This window comes from Podarcis tiliguerta (genome assembly GCF_965153285.1).
Source record: "Podarcis tiliguerta genome assembly, chromosome: 3".
NCBI lineage: Eukaryota > Metazoa > Chordata > Lepidosauria > Squamata > Lacertidae > Podarcis > Podarcis tiliguerta.
In genome coordinates this window covers 15,141,470-15,156,880 of record NC_139536.1, presented here as the reverse complement: position 1 = coordinate 15,156,880, position 15,411 = coordinate 15,141,470, and the positions used below count along the sequence as shown (strand labels likewise).

Here is a 15,411-nt window from a genome sequence, read left to right as displayed (position 1 = left end):
CCTATTGTTCTAGGACAAATCAGACTGCTGCATTCTGAATCCTATTGTTCTAGGACCAATCAGACTGCTGCCTTTTGGATCCTATTCAACTCAGTACATAACAAACAACAACAATTTATTATTTATACCCCACCCATCTGGCTGGGTTTCCCCAGCCACTCTGGGCGGCTTCCAGCAAAATATTAAAATACAAGTCGGTCAAACATTAAAGGCTTCCCTAAACAGGGCTGTCTTCAGATGTCTTCTAAAAGTTTGGTAGTTGTTGTTCTCTTTGACATCTGGTGGGAGGGTGTTCCACAGGGCAGGTGCTGCCACCGAGAAGGCCCTCTGCCTGGTTCCCTGTAACTTGGCTTCTCGCAGCGAGGGAACCGCCAGAAGGCCCTCGGTACTGGACCTCAGCGTCCGAGCAGAATGATGGGGGTGGAGACGCTCCTTCAGGTATACTGGACCCGAGGCCATTTAGGGCTTTAAAGGTCATCAACAACACTTTGAATTGTGCTCGGAAACGTAATGGGAACCAATGTAGGTCTTTCAAGACCAGTGTTATGTGGTCTTGGCCGCTCCCAGTCACCAGTCTAGCTGCTGCATTCTGGATCAGTTGTAGTTTCTGGGTCACCTTCAAAGGTAGCCCCACACAGAGCACATTGCAATAGTCCAAGCAAAAGATAACTAGAGCATGCACCACTCTGGCAAGACAGTCTGCGGGCTGATAGGGTCTCAGCCTGTGTACCAGATGGAGTTGGTAGACAGTTGCCCTGGACACAGAATTGACCTGCGCCTCCATGGACAGCTGTGAGTCCAGAATGACTCCCAGGCTGCGCACCTGTTCCTTCAGGGGCACAGTTACCCCATTGAGGACCAGGGAGTCCCCCACACCTGCCTGCCTCTTGTCCCCCCAAAACAGTACTTCTGTCTTGTCAGGATTCAACCTCAATCTGTTAGCCACCATCCATCCTCCAAAATAACAACAACAACAACAACAGCTGGTTTTCAGAAGCATTACTGCCTCCAACCATTGCACAAAAAGAGGAAAATTCTGTGTCATTCAAATTCTGTGGCAGAGCTTCCCAAACTTTTCACGTTGATGAAACACTTTTTTAGACCTGCATCATTTTGCAACGCAGTAATTCAGTTTTACTAACAAACTGGAAGTTAAACGAACCCCTTTCCAGCCCGGGGGGGGGGGGGGAGCGTTCGCACGACACAACCCATATACTGCAGCCAACACACGAACGTTTCGTGACACACAGTCTGGAAAGCTCTGGTCTATGGAATTCAAATTATAGCACCAGAAAATACAATAAGAAATAAAAGAAGCAATAAAATGCAATGAAAAACTACACATAATCTAGCACTGGGCATCACGATGGCTGCAACAGGATAAATATGAATGAATGAATGAATGAATGAAATGTTCCGTCAAGACCCTCCACAATTTTCACGGGGCTCATGGAAGCGGAGAAGAAAGTTTGGGTACCCATGCTATACAGTCATACCTCGAGTTGAATGTGCTTCGGGTTGAGCGCGTTCGAGTTGTGCTCCACGGCAACCCGGAAGTAACAGAGTGCGTTACTTCTGGGTTTCGCCGCTTGCGCATGCACAGACGCTCAAAATAACATCACATGCATGCGCGGAAGTGGCAAAACGCGACCCACACACATGCAGACGTGCCGTCATAGCTTATGTTGCATTTGGGATGCGAACGGGGCTCCAGAACGGATCCTGTTCGCATCCCGAGGTACCACTGTAATTTAGTTTATTTCATGAAATGTATAGACCACTTGACTGTAAAAAAGAGAGAGAAAAGGAAAAAAAAGAGAAAACCCTCTCCAAGCAGTTTAGAGTAAGTCCCACGGAGTTCAAGTAATTGTAGCGATGTCATAGTTCCTCTGCCGCAGATCTTCTTTAGCAGTTTTGAACTGCTGGGTGCCCCCCCCTCCAGTGAATGGGGTTGCTTCTCACTTGCCAGAGTCGAGTTCTGGGTCCTACAGTGGTCACCCTCCCCATGGATTTTGCCAGGCTGGCAGATGGCAAATTACCATAAATGGGATAGGGACTGCGGGGAAGGCTGAGAGCATAGCCAGGCATAACTAAACAGCAGCATCTGCAACTGAGCAAGCAGGGTCTTTTATCGCTTCGCCCGATTCTGACACTTTTGACGGTGCTGTTGCTTGGAGCAGATGGTCAGCGTGGCGTCGTTACAAGGAACTGTGTTTGGCCCTTATGCCCTTGGTCTAGGTGGAATTTCCTAGGCCCATGACTTTCAATGGCTCTCCTAAGCAAACTTGCTGAGCACTGCTTGCTGCCTTGAACCAAGGATACCAACTGATCACAGCGGAAGAAGGAAACAAGCAATGTCTCTGGCCACCGGCCAAAAAGCAAGAGGCAAACCTAGTCCCCCCTTCTCTGTTGTTGTTGTTTTAAGCAGGACACTTTAGCTCAACCTTCTCCACTCTCGTCTCCCTTCAGATGTTGTTGGATTCCTCAGCCCCAGCCACAATGGCCTATGGGGAATGGGTGATGGGAGCTGTAGACCACAATACTTGGTTGCCACCAGATGGTAGAAGGCTGCTTTAGATTAATAGGCAGCTTTTGCTCCTGGCTCTGTGCCCCGGACCACAAACCAAACAATTCCAGACCTTCCAGGTATCCCTATTTTCCAGGGACAGTCCCAGATTTACAGAAGCCATCCTGGTTTCTGATCTGATCCTGGAATGTCCCACTTTCCCTTAGGACGTCCCTATTTTCATCGGATAAATGTTGAAGGCTATGGAGTTATGTGACCCTCGAGCCAAGGAGATAAGTAACTCTACAACGTTCAGAAGACATCTGAAGGCAGCCCTAGAGAGGGATTTTTTTAAAAAAAAAAATAATGTTTTATTATGTTTTTATATACAGTGGTACCTCTGGATACGAAGGGGATCCGTTCCGGAGCCCCGTTTGCATCTAGAAGCAAACGTAACTAGTGACGACACGTCTGCGCACGCACGCGTCGCTTTTTGCCGCTTCTGCGCATGCGCGTGATGTCATTTTGAGCATCTGCACATGCGCAAGCGGTAAAACCCGGAAGTAACGTGCTCCGTTACTTCCGGGTTGCCGCGGAGCGCAACTCGAACGCGCTCAACCCAAAGCACATTCAACTCAAGGTATGACTGTATGTTGGAAGCTGCCCAGAGTGGCTGCGGCAACCAAGTCATATGGGTGGGGTATAAATAAAATAGGACATTTTTTATTGGAGAAATGTTGGAGGGTATGCAATTCCGTTCCAGGCCTGTTTGCTGACAGTCCTTCATACTAGAGCACTGTCTTCTGCAAGTAGGACAGACTATCACACTAACTGAATGTATGGACAAGCTAAGAAGTCGCTAAAGACTCCTCCAAAATCTCAGCAGTCATGGAATAATAAAGGAACGGGACAGTTCTCATGGTGGGTGGGTGGAAGATCCACAGTGATCTATACTGGGATTGGTGGCTTTTAATGTATTCATATTTGACCTGGAAGCATGCAGCTGGCCATATTCACCAAATTATTGTGAGGCACTCCAGAAGGATCTCTCTAAACTGGGTGAAAGGGCATTGAAAGTTTAAAGTCACTGGGGCAAAGAATATATACACCAATAAAATATGTGAGGGAGTTAAAGGTAAAGGTAAAGGACCCCTGACATTAAGTCCAGTCGCGAATGACTCGGGTTGCGGCGCTCATCTCGCTTTACTGGCCAAGGGAGCTGACGTTTGTCCACAGAGTTTTCCTGGGTCATGTGGACAGCATGAGTAAGCCGTTCTGGCGAAACCAGAGCAACGCACAGAAATGCCGTTTACCTTCCTGCCGGAGCTGTACCTATTTATCTACTTGCACTTTGATGTGCTTTCAAACTGCTAGGTTGGCAGGAGCCTGGACCGAGCAATGGGAGCTCACCCCGTCGTGGGGAATCGAACCGCCAACCTTCCGATTGGCAGGCCCTAGACTCATCGGTTTAGACCACAGCGCCACCTGCATTAGGCCCCTGCAAAGTTGATGGGAATTGCCATTCAAATCCTGTCCATGCCCTGCATCGATTGATTGTGCAGGGTGGGGCTTACTTGGGTCCCCACCCCCAATATTTTATTCACGTTGGCACCCCGGTTCTGGCTGAGTGGGCGACAGCTGTAAACAAGGTAAAATCCACCGCTAGAGTATAAGACTCTTGGTCTCAGAGTCGTAGGTTCAAGCCCCACGTTGGGCAAAAGATTGGACTAGATCAGGGTCTGTAACCTTTAAGACAAAAAGAGCCACTTGGACCCGTTTCTGAAGAAAAAAAAAACCTGGGAGCCACAAAATCATTGCGACATTTAAAGCATGCGCGCCACTGCCCTCCGATCTGACAGCAGGCGGGAAGGTGACATTGGGACGGTGCATGACTAACGCACGCACCACCCCCATGCGACGTCACAGCCAGTATAGCACCCGCCACAGTGGGGAGTGTCGGGGCGCACAATGCGCCTCCTCCCCTCACTAGTATCTGCCCCGGAGCCACGGCAAAGGTGTAAAAGAGCCACATGCGGCTCCGGAGCCGCGGGTTGCAGACCCCTGGACTAGATGGTCCTCGTGGTACAGTTCTATGATTCTACATACAAGGAAACTGACTTTACTGCAGTGCCCCAGTTAGACCTGCAGCAATCCCTCGTCACAGGAATCAGGATGGGCTTACCATACCCCTCAACGTGGACCGAAACATTCTCTGCATCATTGCAGTGGTGCACATCTTGCAGAATTAGGCAGCGTTTCATCTCCATTTGGCCCTTGCAGAGATGCTTACACTAAGCAGTAAAGAAAGCCAAGGCTGGATTTGATGAAACTACCAGTAAAGCTGTGTGTGCTCAAAACTTCATAATAATAGGCCAAAAAAATTGTATCACACACACACACACAGAGAAAGAGAGAGAGAGAGAGAGAGACAGACAGACAGACAGACAGACAGACAGACATATACAGTACAGTGGTACCTCGGGTTACATACGCTTCAGGTTACAGACTCCACTAACCCAGAAATATTACCTTGGGTTAAGAACTTTGCTTCAGGATGAGAACAGAAATTGTGCTCCGGCGGCGTGGCATCAGCAGGAGGCCCCATTAGCTAAAGTGCTGTTTCAGGTTAAGAACAGTTTCAGGTTAAGAACAGACCTCCGGAACAAATTCAGTACTTAACCCGAGGTACCACTGTACATACATTTATACACACACTTCCAGCTCATTACAATTCTGTGTCACTTTTGTGCTTTAAAATCAAATCCCGCTGTGCTACTCCTTCCTTTCTGCCTCCCTCTCCACCCAAACTTGCTGTGATTTTTTATTTATTTAAAGCAAACAATGGGAAGGGACGAGGCCAAATGGCTGTCCTGGGCACAAAAAGCGAATTGTCTCAAAACAACGGATCTTTCAGTCCCCCTGGGAGGCGAAGCACCATGACAGCAGCATGAATGTACAAAAGAGCTTCCTGTTAAGGCCGTGCCGCTGAAGTGCTCAAATTCGAACGACTTTCGCTGGTTGGGGGTGCGTGTTTGCAGAAAGAACATCTACAAAAGACTTCCAGTGTCTTTATGTAAATTTGCACAGGCTCTTGACTTCTGGAAAGTTGTTGGGGTTGCACCATAGAGCTTGACGGAGTGTGCAGCAACAAGAACAAAGTTTTTCTCTTATGTGTGTGCGTTGAATTTTGGACCTTGGAAAGCAGTTGCCATGTATTGTCTTCCACTTTCTGATTGTGGGCTCGGCCTTCGACTGGGGACTTCTGTTATTTTTGGATTTTTGCCTTGGCTTAGAGAGGCCGCAACCATGGGGGAAGGAGCATGGTCGGCGAGCTAAAAATAAATGCGGGGTGGAATACTGCTGAATTGCAATAGCAGCTGTAAGATGCTGGGAGCAATTGTGCCCTTGGACAATGCAGGCGAAAGGAGAAGAGACACTTTCCACCTGTGCTGTGTGATCCTGGCGTTCTGCAGAGAAACTGGTACAAGGTGTGAAATGCAGAACAACTCAGGATGTCAGATTGCACAGAGGGGGGGGGGAGAGGGAGGCCTTATCTCGAAAAGTTCTGAGATGGGAGGATGGGTGGCAATAGCCTTGCCACTTCCATCCCCTCCAAAAGGACATCTGTCTCTCCCAGAGCAAACGTGCTCAAGGAGCAAACAGGGCACAGGATTGTGCCTAAATCTGACACACTACCCCAGAGATGTCTTGGACTAGAAAACAGCCGGGGGTGGGGGGAACAGCCTCATTTCCTTATGCCCAAATCACCACCCTCTATCACTTCCTGATAATTTGGTTTGGTTCCCCGTGTAGACAGTATAATAAATCAATTTCCCTTACACCTTTGCTCTTTCTCTTTGCTGGAATGCCTTCTTTGTTTTGTGTTCTACAATGGCAGGGATGGGATTTCCCCTGCGTGCAAAGACGAGCTAGGGGTGGTGGGTGGTGGGACAAGACCAATAGTGGGTCCAACATGGGCTGTAGAGGGAAGTGAGGAGCTGATGGGGCTCATCAACCTGGGAAGGAAAACTCAGATCCTAAACCTCTGCTGCCTTGGGGGGTATTTTCAGGAGACAGAAAAGGCTAAGGAGTAAGCCCTAAACAAATTTTGAGCGGAGTCTCTATGACAGTTGGACAGTGCCTTGCAACTCCTAAAGCCAAGCTGGTGCCAAATGTATTCCTCTGTTTTCCTTTGATCCACATTAGTGAGGCCGAGAGGGCAGCCCAGTGCCAGATTTACGTATAAGCTAAACAAGCTATAGCTTAGGGCCCCACTCTTTTGGGGCCCCCAAAAACTTTAAAGGGAAAAAACTGGATGTACATTTCCAAAATACAGTCATACCTCAGGTTAAAGTAGTTTCAGGTTGAGCATTTTAAGATTGCATTCCGTGGCGACCTGGAAGTAACAGAATGGGTTACTTCCAGGCTTTGCTGCTCGTGCATGCGCTCAAAATGACATCACATGCATGCGCAGAAGCGGTGAATCCCATGCGCAGACGCGGGTTGCGTTCTGCTCAGGATGCGAACAGGGCTCCAGAACGGATCCCGTTCACATCCAGAGGTACCGCTGTATAAGATAAAAAACGAATAAAATAAAACCTACATACAGCAACAGCGTTTTGTGTTGTATAGCCTCCTATGGTGTAAGTAATGGGCCCCATCTGCTAGCCTACTCCATAAAATATCACTGGTTAGATACCTATTAGTTCCATAAATTACCATGTAGCATATATTCAACACAAAAAACAGCGACAATTTGTTGTTGACAAAGGACAGTTGAACATATAAAGGGCCCCATTACCTTCAGCAGCTTAGGGCCTCATCAAACCTAAATCCGGCCCTGGGGGGGTCTTGTCATCTGGGCAGCCCAGGACCTCCATATGCACCGCACTGCCCAGGCTTGCACCCTGGGGAAGTCACTTTGGTGCTGCTCACACAGCGGTTTGATTTCACCCCCAGAGGCATCCTTGAGACAGAAGGATAGCAACAACTGTGCATTTCAAGGTTCATTCATGTACTTACACAGCACATTTCACTTGGTACCAGAGCCTTGGCTAGGGGGTGGCGAAGTGGGCCCCCCACAAAATTGTCTTAAAAATATGTCCAAAAATAAAAATATTGATTATTGACTCATCAGAAAAGGTTTTTAATAGAGGGTGAATTGCATGGGTGGAGGGGGAGTTGGGTTGGAGGCGAGGAGAAAAAGAGAGCTAATTTGTCCGTGGCTAGGGAGCGAAATTGGGACGGTTCTGTCAGGGGCACAAGATCACCCAGCTACGGCTTTGCATGGCACTGCTAGTGTAATAAGTGGGACTAGCCACTCAATGTTGGAGTGTGGAGTGATCCCGTCAGCCAGCCCTGTTTTCTTCTCCCTTCCATTCTGTCCCCCCCTCTTGGCTTTCCATCTAAAAGGTAAAGGTAAAGGACCCCTGGACGGTTAAGTCCAGTCAAAGGCGACTATGGGGTTGCAGCACACATTTTGCTATCAGGCCGAGGGAGCCGGCGTTTGTCCACAGACAGCTTTCTGGGTCATGTGGCCAGCATGACTAATCCGCTTCTGGCACAACAAAACACAGCGAAAAGTGCCAGAGTGCATGGAAACACTGGTTACCTTCCCGCCGCATTGGTACCTATTTATCTACTTGCACTGGCATGCTTTTGAACTGCTAGGTTGGCAGAAGCTGGGACAGAGCAATGGGAGCTCGTCCCATTGCAGGGATTTGAACTGCCAACCTTCCGACTGGCAAGCCCAAGAAGCTCAGTGATTTAGACCACAGCGCCACCTGTGTCCCTTTCCATTCACAACCATCCCTGAGAGACATTTAGCATTCTGTGTCCACAGAAATTCTCAGTTTGCATTGCACTGCTGGTGGTGGTGGAGTGTCCCTCTTTGGCTTTTTTCCCTAAAGGAACAAGCTGCAAACTTTGGGGTTCCTCTGATCATGCTGATATCTCCTCTTTATTTCTCAGTAGTCTGTTTTGGCTCCACGATCAACATTCCCCAGCACCTGTTTTCCCAGTTAGTATTTATGTTGCTGATGAAGAATTTGTACTATTAGTTACAGCAATCATTTTTTACTTTATTGATTTAAAGCTGCAAGGACTCATATAATATAAGTTCACTGGTGCTTCTTAATTAAAGACAAAACAGCTAATTAGCCAATGTTTAGTCATTGCTGAAAAGTGAAATATTTGGAAACTGAAAAAAAAGAATTTATATTGTGAAACACACACAATCTGCACTGGTGCTGAAATATTTTTCAGATACTTGTAAGATACTACTTCAGAGATGAAAATTTGGAATGCTTCTATTAACCGGATGCCAAAGAACTTACTTTGCATGTGAAAATAATCAATATAATTAGGAATTATGGCTAGGCTGTCTAATATATTTTCCAAGAAGCACCCTTGTTATGCAACAAACTTTATTAATAGCAAAGGCACACACAACATTTTATTCTAGAATCAGTAGAGACTGAGTATAGTGGTACCTCAGTTTTCAAACAGCTTAGTTCCTGAACAACTTGGAATTCGAACACTGCAAACCCGGAAGTCAGTGTTCCGGTTTGCAAACTTTGCTTCAAAAGCCGAATGTGCTCCTGAGCTTCCATTTTCACTGTTGCGCTGCTTATTAGTGCCCCCCCCCCATTGTAATCAAAGCCTTCCATTTCCACTTTCAGTGTTCTGAGGTGATATTTAGAGCTTATATTTGGTACTTTTGTTTTTGCTATTTTTTGCGTTTTTGTTTGTGTGGCTTTTCCGTTTTTGTGAGTGTGACTTGTTATTTGTTTTATGACTGACTGACTGATTGTGTGATTGCGGAAATGGATAAAAGCCCCCTTCCAAACAATGACTATCATCAGTGCAGGTAAGATCCCCCCCCCCAAAAAAAATTATAATCTATTTTACTGTCTTATTTATTTTATATTACAGTACATTGATTCTTGCTTTCATTTTATGGATCAATGGTCTTGTAAGATAGCAAAATTCATGTTCAATTGCTATTTTAGGGGTTGTTTCTAAAAGTCTGGAACAGATTAATCCATTTTGCATTACTTTCTATGGGAAAGTGTGCCTTGGTTTTGGAACGCTTTGGTTTTGGAACGGACTTCTGGAATGGATTAAGTTTGAAAACCAAGGTACCACTGTACTAGTGGGGGGTTTTCTACGTAGTCCGCAAATGATCTAGATGTACTGCATATTTTTTGCCACTGAGAAAGCACTTATGGAGAAACTGGTTTCATTCCAAAAACAAAAGCTCATCGCAGATCGATTTTACATTAACCCCTCGTGTGTCCGTTTGAAAATGAGTGGAGGAGGTCCCAGTAATGGGGGCTGGGGTGTATCTACACCTGCCCCATGATGTTGTGGGTGATATATGTCAAGATCACAATAATCCCTTCCTTATTCCTTCACCTGTGCAGGGTTCCACAGTTACTGTACACTGTGTCAACATGTTCACTGAGCTATCCACTACAACCCCAAGGTCTTGTTCCTGGTCACTCTCCACTAGTTCTGTTCTGGTGAGCGTATATGTGAAATCAACTTTATTTTTTATTTTTGCCCCAACGCATATCATTTTGCTTACATTTCAAGGCATTTGCCATTTTGCTGCCCATGCACACAGTTTGGAGAGATGCTTTCGGAGATCTGTGCCGTTCCTTTCTTCTTTCAACTCCCTTCAACAATTTGGAATCGTCGCTGAACCTGGCTACCTTACAATTCACCTCTAACACTAGGTAAAGGGGCCCCTGACCATTAGGTCCAGTCGTGGCCGACTCTGGGGTTGCGGCACTCATCTCGCTTTATTGGCCGAGGGAGCCAGCGTACAGCTTCCGGGTCACGTGGCCAGCATGACTAAGCTGCTTCTGGTGAACCAGAGCAGCGCACTAGCTAGCAGAGTGCTAAACAGTGACAGTTCATAAAAAGGAAGGCTGCCGTGTGTGTCAACTCCTCACCTGAATCTCAAGAACACGTTGCGCAAGAAGCTCATTGACTGGATGCACCAAAGAGATCTGAGAATCAAAACCCACAACTCTCAGAGGTAACACAGCTCTGTTCCCCAGCAGCAATGGTTATGAGTTATTAGAGACCCTCCCTTTGTGACTCACAGCACCAGCATGTAACCCCCTGGTGTTTCACCCTCCACTGTCTTCCAACGGTTTGATGTGCTAATGGATTGTTACAAGCTACCTTAATTATCTGAAATGACTAGATGATACCCATTGCCAATCAAGCAGTGCTTGCCTGAATGCTTGCTCAGGCTATGGCAAGCTCCTGCCGTTTTATTTTCTGCCTGAAGAACAGATTTTTGAGACATGGCTGTTTCTGCAAGTGGCTCCAATGCCAGAGCAGCTACGTTAGCAATGATAACTGCAACCTCTGACAGCAGATGACACCGCTGCTGACAGAATGGTACTGGATAAAATTTATGTTGTCAATGCTAGTACATAAATCCCTGAAAGGGAGCGGGTGGCACTGTGGTCTAAACCACGGAGCCGCTTGGGCTTGCCAATTGGAAGGTTAGTGGTTCGAATCCCCGCGACGGGGTGAGCTCCCGTTGCTCTGTCCCAGCTCCTGCCAACCTAGCAGTTCGAAAGCACACCAGTGCAAGTAAATAGGTACCACCACGGCATTTCTGTGTGCTCTGGTTTTTGTCACTGTGTCCTGTTGCACGGAAATGGGTTTAGTCATGCTGGCCACATGACCCGGAAAGCTGTCTGTGGACAAACGCCAGCTCCCTTGGCCTGAAAGCGAGATGAGCGCTGCAACCCCATAGTTCCCTTTCGCTGGACTTAACCATTCAGGTCCTTTACCTTTGCCGTAAATCCTTGAAAAACTTAGGACCAGCCCACCTGAACGATCACCTTTCTCCACACCTTCCTGCCAGTTCTTGGACATCTGCTGCAGAAGCATTCCTAAGTGTCCCAAATCCATTTGGCATCCACAATAAATGTGACATTTAGCGTAGAAGCACCTATATGGCGGGATTCATTGCATCTGCCCATCAGTCTGGCATTTTCTGTCTGGTTTTAGACTCCGTCTTAAAATGTTTTCATTTACACAAGCTTGCCCTGCCATGTGACGCAGTTTTACATTTTTGTGATGTTTGCCTGGTTTATGCTTTTATCTTTCATTTTATTGCCTTATGTTGGTTTCATTACTGACACAGCTTTCAGAACATTTCCCCCTTGATTTAGCAGGATATAAATTGATGTATAAAATAAATAAACAGAACCTTGAGGAGCATTCCCTAGTCTGGTGGCCTTCAGATATTCTGAACTCCAACTCCCACAAGCTGAAAGCAAGATGAATGATGGTGTAGTCCAAAAAATCTGGAAGCCTGATCTTGAGTTTATTCATTCCTGTGACCCAACAATTTTCTGTGCTATCACAACATGTAACCCTGGAAAAGCTGATCATCTCAGGATGAAGACAAATGAAACTTCTTCCTCTTCTCCTTCTTCCTCTCCTCCATCTTCAAATTTAAGAGTGCTAGATGTTATTTTGATAACACTTCTCTCAGCCATTAAACACAGTCCCTTTTATAGTCTTTCGCAAGCTCTGATAAACCAGCGTTTTTGTTTGTTTGTTTCTTAGTTTTGTATACCACCCTTCACCTGAAGTTCTGAGGGTGGTTCACAGCATACTGTGAACTGTGTTGAAAACTCTATAGTCCTGGCAAGGCCGTATTGGCTAGCACCCGTGTCATCGTCCTCAGAACACTTTCCTACTAGGAAAGCAGGTTTATGTTGCTGGTTTTTTTAAAGTGAGGTGTAGGATAAAGGAGTCTCTTACTATTATATAGTTTAAGTCACACAGCCCACCTGACACACAAGGGTGGGACCGAGACTCCCTCATTGATCCTGTGCTTGACTTGCCAACAAGTACTTTTGTGCCACCAGCTGCTCTGGTTGAAGACCCTGCTGAGACTGCTAAATTATGCTATATGTCTGTCTCCAGCCCTTACTCTTTGGGGAAGAGGGAGAAAACACAAACAAGTAAACTGATGGAGTGGTTAACACCCCACCCCACCCCCAATTTGCTCCATGAATCCCTTGTCTCAGTTCCCTTTGCCGGGCAAAATGCAAAGAATTAGACCAGCTCAGATTAGTGCAGACATGTTCATTATAGAAAGAAAGTATTAATTCTATTCACACCAATTACTGTGTTGCAGAGAGCAGCTGTGAGCAATGAATAGTTTGTGTTTATACAACATATACAAAGGGAGATTATCTAAATGGGAGCTCTGCCCACATTTTGCTCCCCCTTTACAGTGCTAAAAAGATTTACAGGAGGACATGCCCCCCTCTGTCCTCCTTTAGCTAAGGGCCAGTAGACCTCCCGCTGCTTGGGAAGGATATAACTGGAGGACTGGCAGCCCCCGGAATCTCACAATTAAAAGTGTGTCTAAATGTTTTGTGTTGCTTTTAGGAGATTCAGCGGGTGCAAGCCATACATTCACAGCCTATGCTTGTCCCCTGGCTGTTTTCGTGGCAGACCGCTCTGTTCCCGATCTTCCAGGAAAAGCAAGGGAGTGATCCAGCCAAGCCAGAGACCTGACAACTAGAGCACTGGTGAGCAAAGCTGTCCAAGGAATGTTACCACGGGCTAACCAGGAGCTGTTACACCAGCAGCCGGCATGCAAGAGCTGTTTCTTTTTGTAGACAACCTGGGGCCCTTCCAGACTGCTGTTTTATGGCACATAAATAGCACATTTGAAGTGGATTTGCAGTGGCCCACCTATACATAATCTTACTTTCTCTAGGGTTGCCATTCGTCCAGGATTTCCCAGACATAGCTGGGATTCGGCCGCCAGGAACAACACCTAGGCGGAAAACTTTTGTCCAGGAAAATCCAGACATACGGCAACCCATGTCAGAAGTATAGTTTTTGGTGAATTTCCTTAAAAATAGCTCAAAAACGTCAATATTTATTTATTTATTTGAGATTTTGCAAAAAAAGAGGAAAAGTCAACAACGAAGAGAAACTCAACAACTTCTGTGTCCGCATTTTCACTTTTTGAAATATGGCAAGCCTAACTTTTTCATTTTATCACATCTGCAATGAATTCTGAATATTCCCATGTTCTTGGCTTCATACTTCAACTGTGCTCATTCCATTATTCCATTTCCAATTCCCCCTGCCTGAGCGCAAGTTAGTTGTGCTGTGTTGTCACATCACCGTTCTTTCATTTGTACACTTCTCAAGTTTTTGTGTCTCCCGTGCCAAAGAAACGCCCATGCTATTCTGCAGAAGAAACTGCAGGAAGGCCAGCTTATGACATCAATCGGAAGTACATGGGAGTTGCGCAACGCTGCAAGCATCTCCCCCCCCCCCCCCCCCGCACAGGTAAGTTAGTTGCACTATGATGCCACGGCGCCATCATGGCACTGCTTGATGCACCAGTGGCTTCCACAGATATATAGTCTCCAGGACACTGCACAGGGATGTGGGTTAATGCATATATGACTAGGCCTCCCAGCCACTCTGACCTCCATTTTCAAAGGATTCCAGAACTGGACCAGGAAGTTCTACAGAATTCCAGTTAAAGAAACCTGATTCTGGATTTTGCAAGAAAGATCCACAAACAATTAAAGGCCAATATCTGGTTTCTCGCTTTGGGTACCTTCCTGAAAAACGCACGCCTTCAGAAACACCACATTCCTTCAGCTTCAGCCGCTAACATGATAGTTCGTATCCTGCTGTGTCTTTATTGAGTTGCATAATTTATATCCCACACCTTGACTATAAATGCATGCTCCTAGAGTGGCTAACAGAATAGGAAGGAACAGAAAAGTACAATATAATAAGAGGAATATAATATAATGCACATTAATGCAGCAAATTAAAACAACTAAAGGAGATGTTGTTAGACTCCAAATCCCATCAGCCACAGCCATTATACACAATGGTCAGGGATGATGGGACTTGTTGTCCATCGTATGGATGGTCACAAACTCCACACCCCTGGCATAAATGAAGTCTCCAAGTGCTGAGGGGTGGCATTCCAACCAATGGGTGCCTGGAGACTCTGCCGAGGAACAAATTATACATTTAAATCACAGCTGAAGCACATTTTTCTCCTCAAAGAATTCTGGGCAATGTAGTTTGTTAAGGGTTGCTGTGAATGGTCATTCTGACTGTGAGTGGTAAATTACAGTGCCCAGAATTCTTTGAAAGAATGTCCTTTAAAGTTAAAGTTTATAACAGGCACCCCTAGCTAACAGGACCAGTGGTCAGGGATGATGGGAATTGTAGTCCCAAAACATCTGGAGGGCCGAGTTTGGGGATGCCTGGTGTATAAGCAGCCTCTGATGAGCTGAAGAAGGCAGGCTGGCCAAAGGCTGGAGGGGGGATGGAGTTAGTGATGATATAGCAGTGTGGAGATCATGACTTCACCTACTTGTCTGATGAATTCTTCCATGTTGCTCTGCCAGAATCTGTTAGGCTTGAGCCCCCAGTGGTTTTCACCAAGTAGCAGGATTTTTACAACGCAGTTAGCAACTCTGATGCAATCATAAATCGGGAGGCTGCCTGTAAGATATACAAAACATGTGGCCTCTAAATGATCTGGGACCAGCCCTCTGAAGGACCACCTCCTCACACCTCTGTATATCTGTGTGCTCATGTCTACACCTGAGGCCTCGCCCTCATTTGGCACCTGGCTCAGCTGTTGCTTAGCAATGAAATACATGTTTTTGCAGGCCTTTGTGGCAAGTTAATAGCCTACTGCTATATATAAATAATATTTCTCATGTGCCAGGGTGTGTTTTTTTCTTTTTTACGCTGCCGTTTCGTTTTGCACATTTTTATAACTGATTTAAGTCAGTTTGTTATTTATTGAGTATGTTTGTATGCTTCTTTCGGGGTGCTTTGGGATGACTTTGGGGTGTGCAATATGA

The 15,411-nt window shown here is 46.2% G+C and overlaps 1 long non-coding RNA gene across 3 annotated transcripts in view; it reads right to left on the bottom strand.

Annotated features, from left to right (window-relative positions):
* Window positions 1–4,574: 4,574 nt before the first annotated feature.
* The window catches only part of LOC310674078, a 61,692-nt gene continuing 50,855 nt past the window's right edge, over window positions 4,575–15,411 (bottom strand). The window contains exons 2-4 of one of the 3 annotated variants that reach the window (XR_014509388.1): window positions 14,913–15,043; window positions 7,308–7,472; window positions 4,575–5,794 (exon numbers count right to left, since the gene is read on the bottom strand). This is a non-coding gene — a long non-coding RNA (uncharacterized lncRNA). Of the gene's footprint in view, window positions 5,795–6,848; window positions 6,903–7,307; window positions 7,473–13,432; window positions 14,280–14,912; window positions 15,044–15,411 lie in introns of those variants that run through there. The other 2 variants (XR_014509389.1, XR_014509390.1) reach the window with 2 other exon arrangements.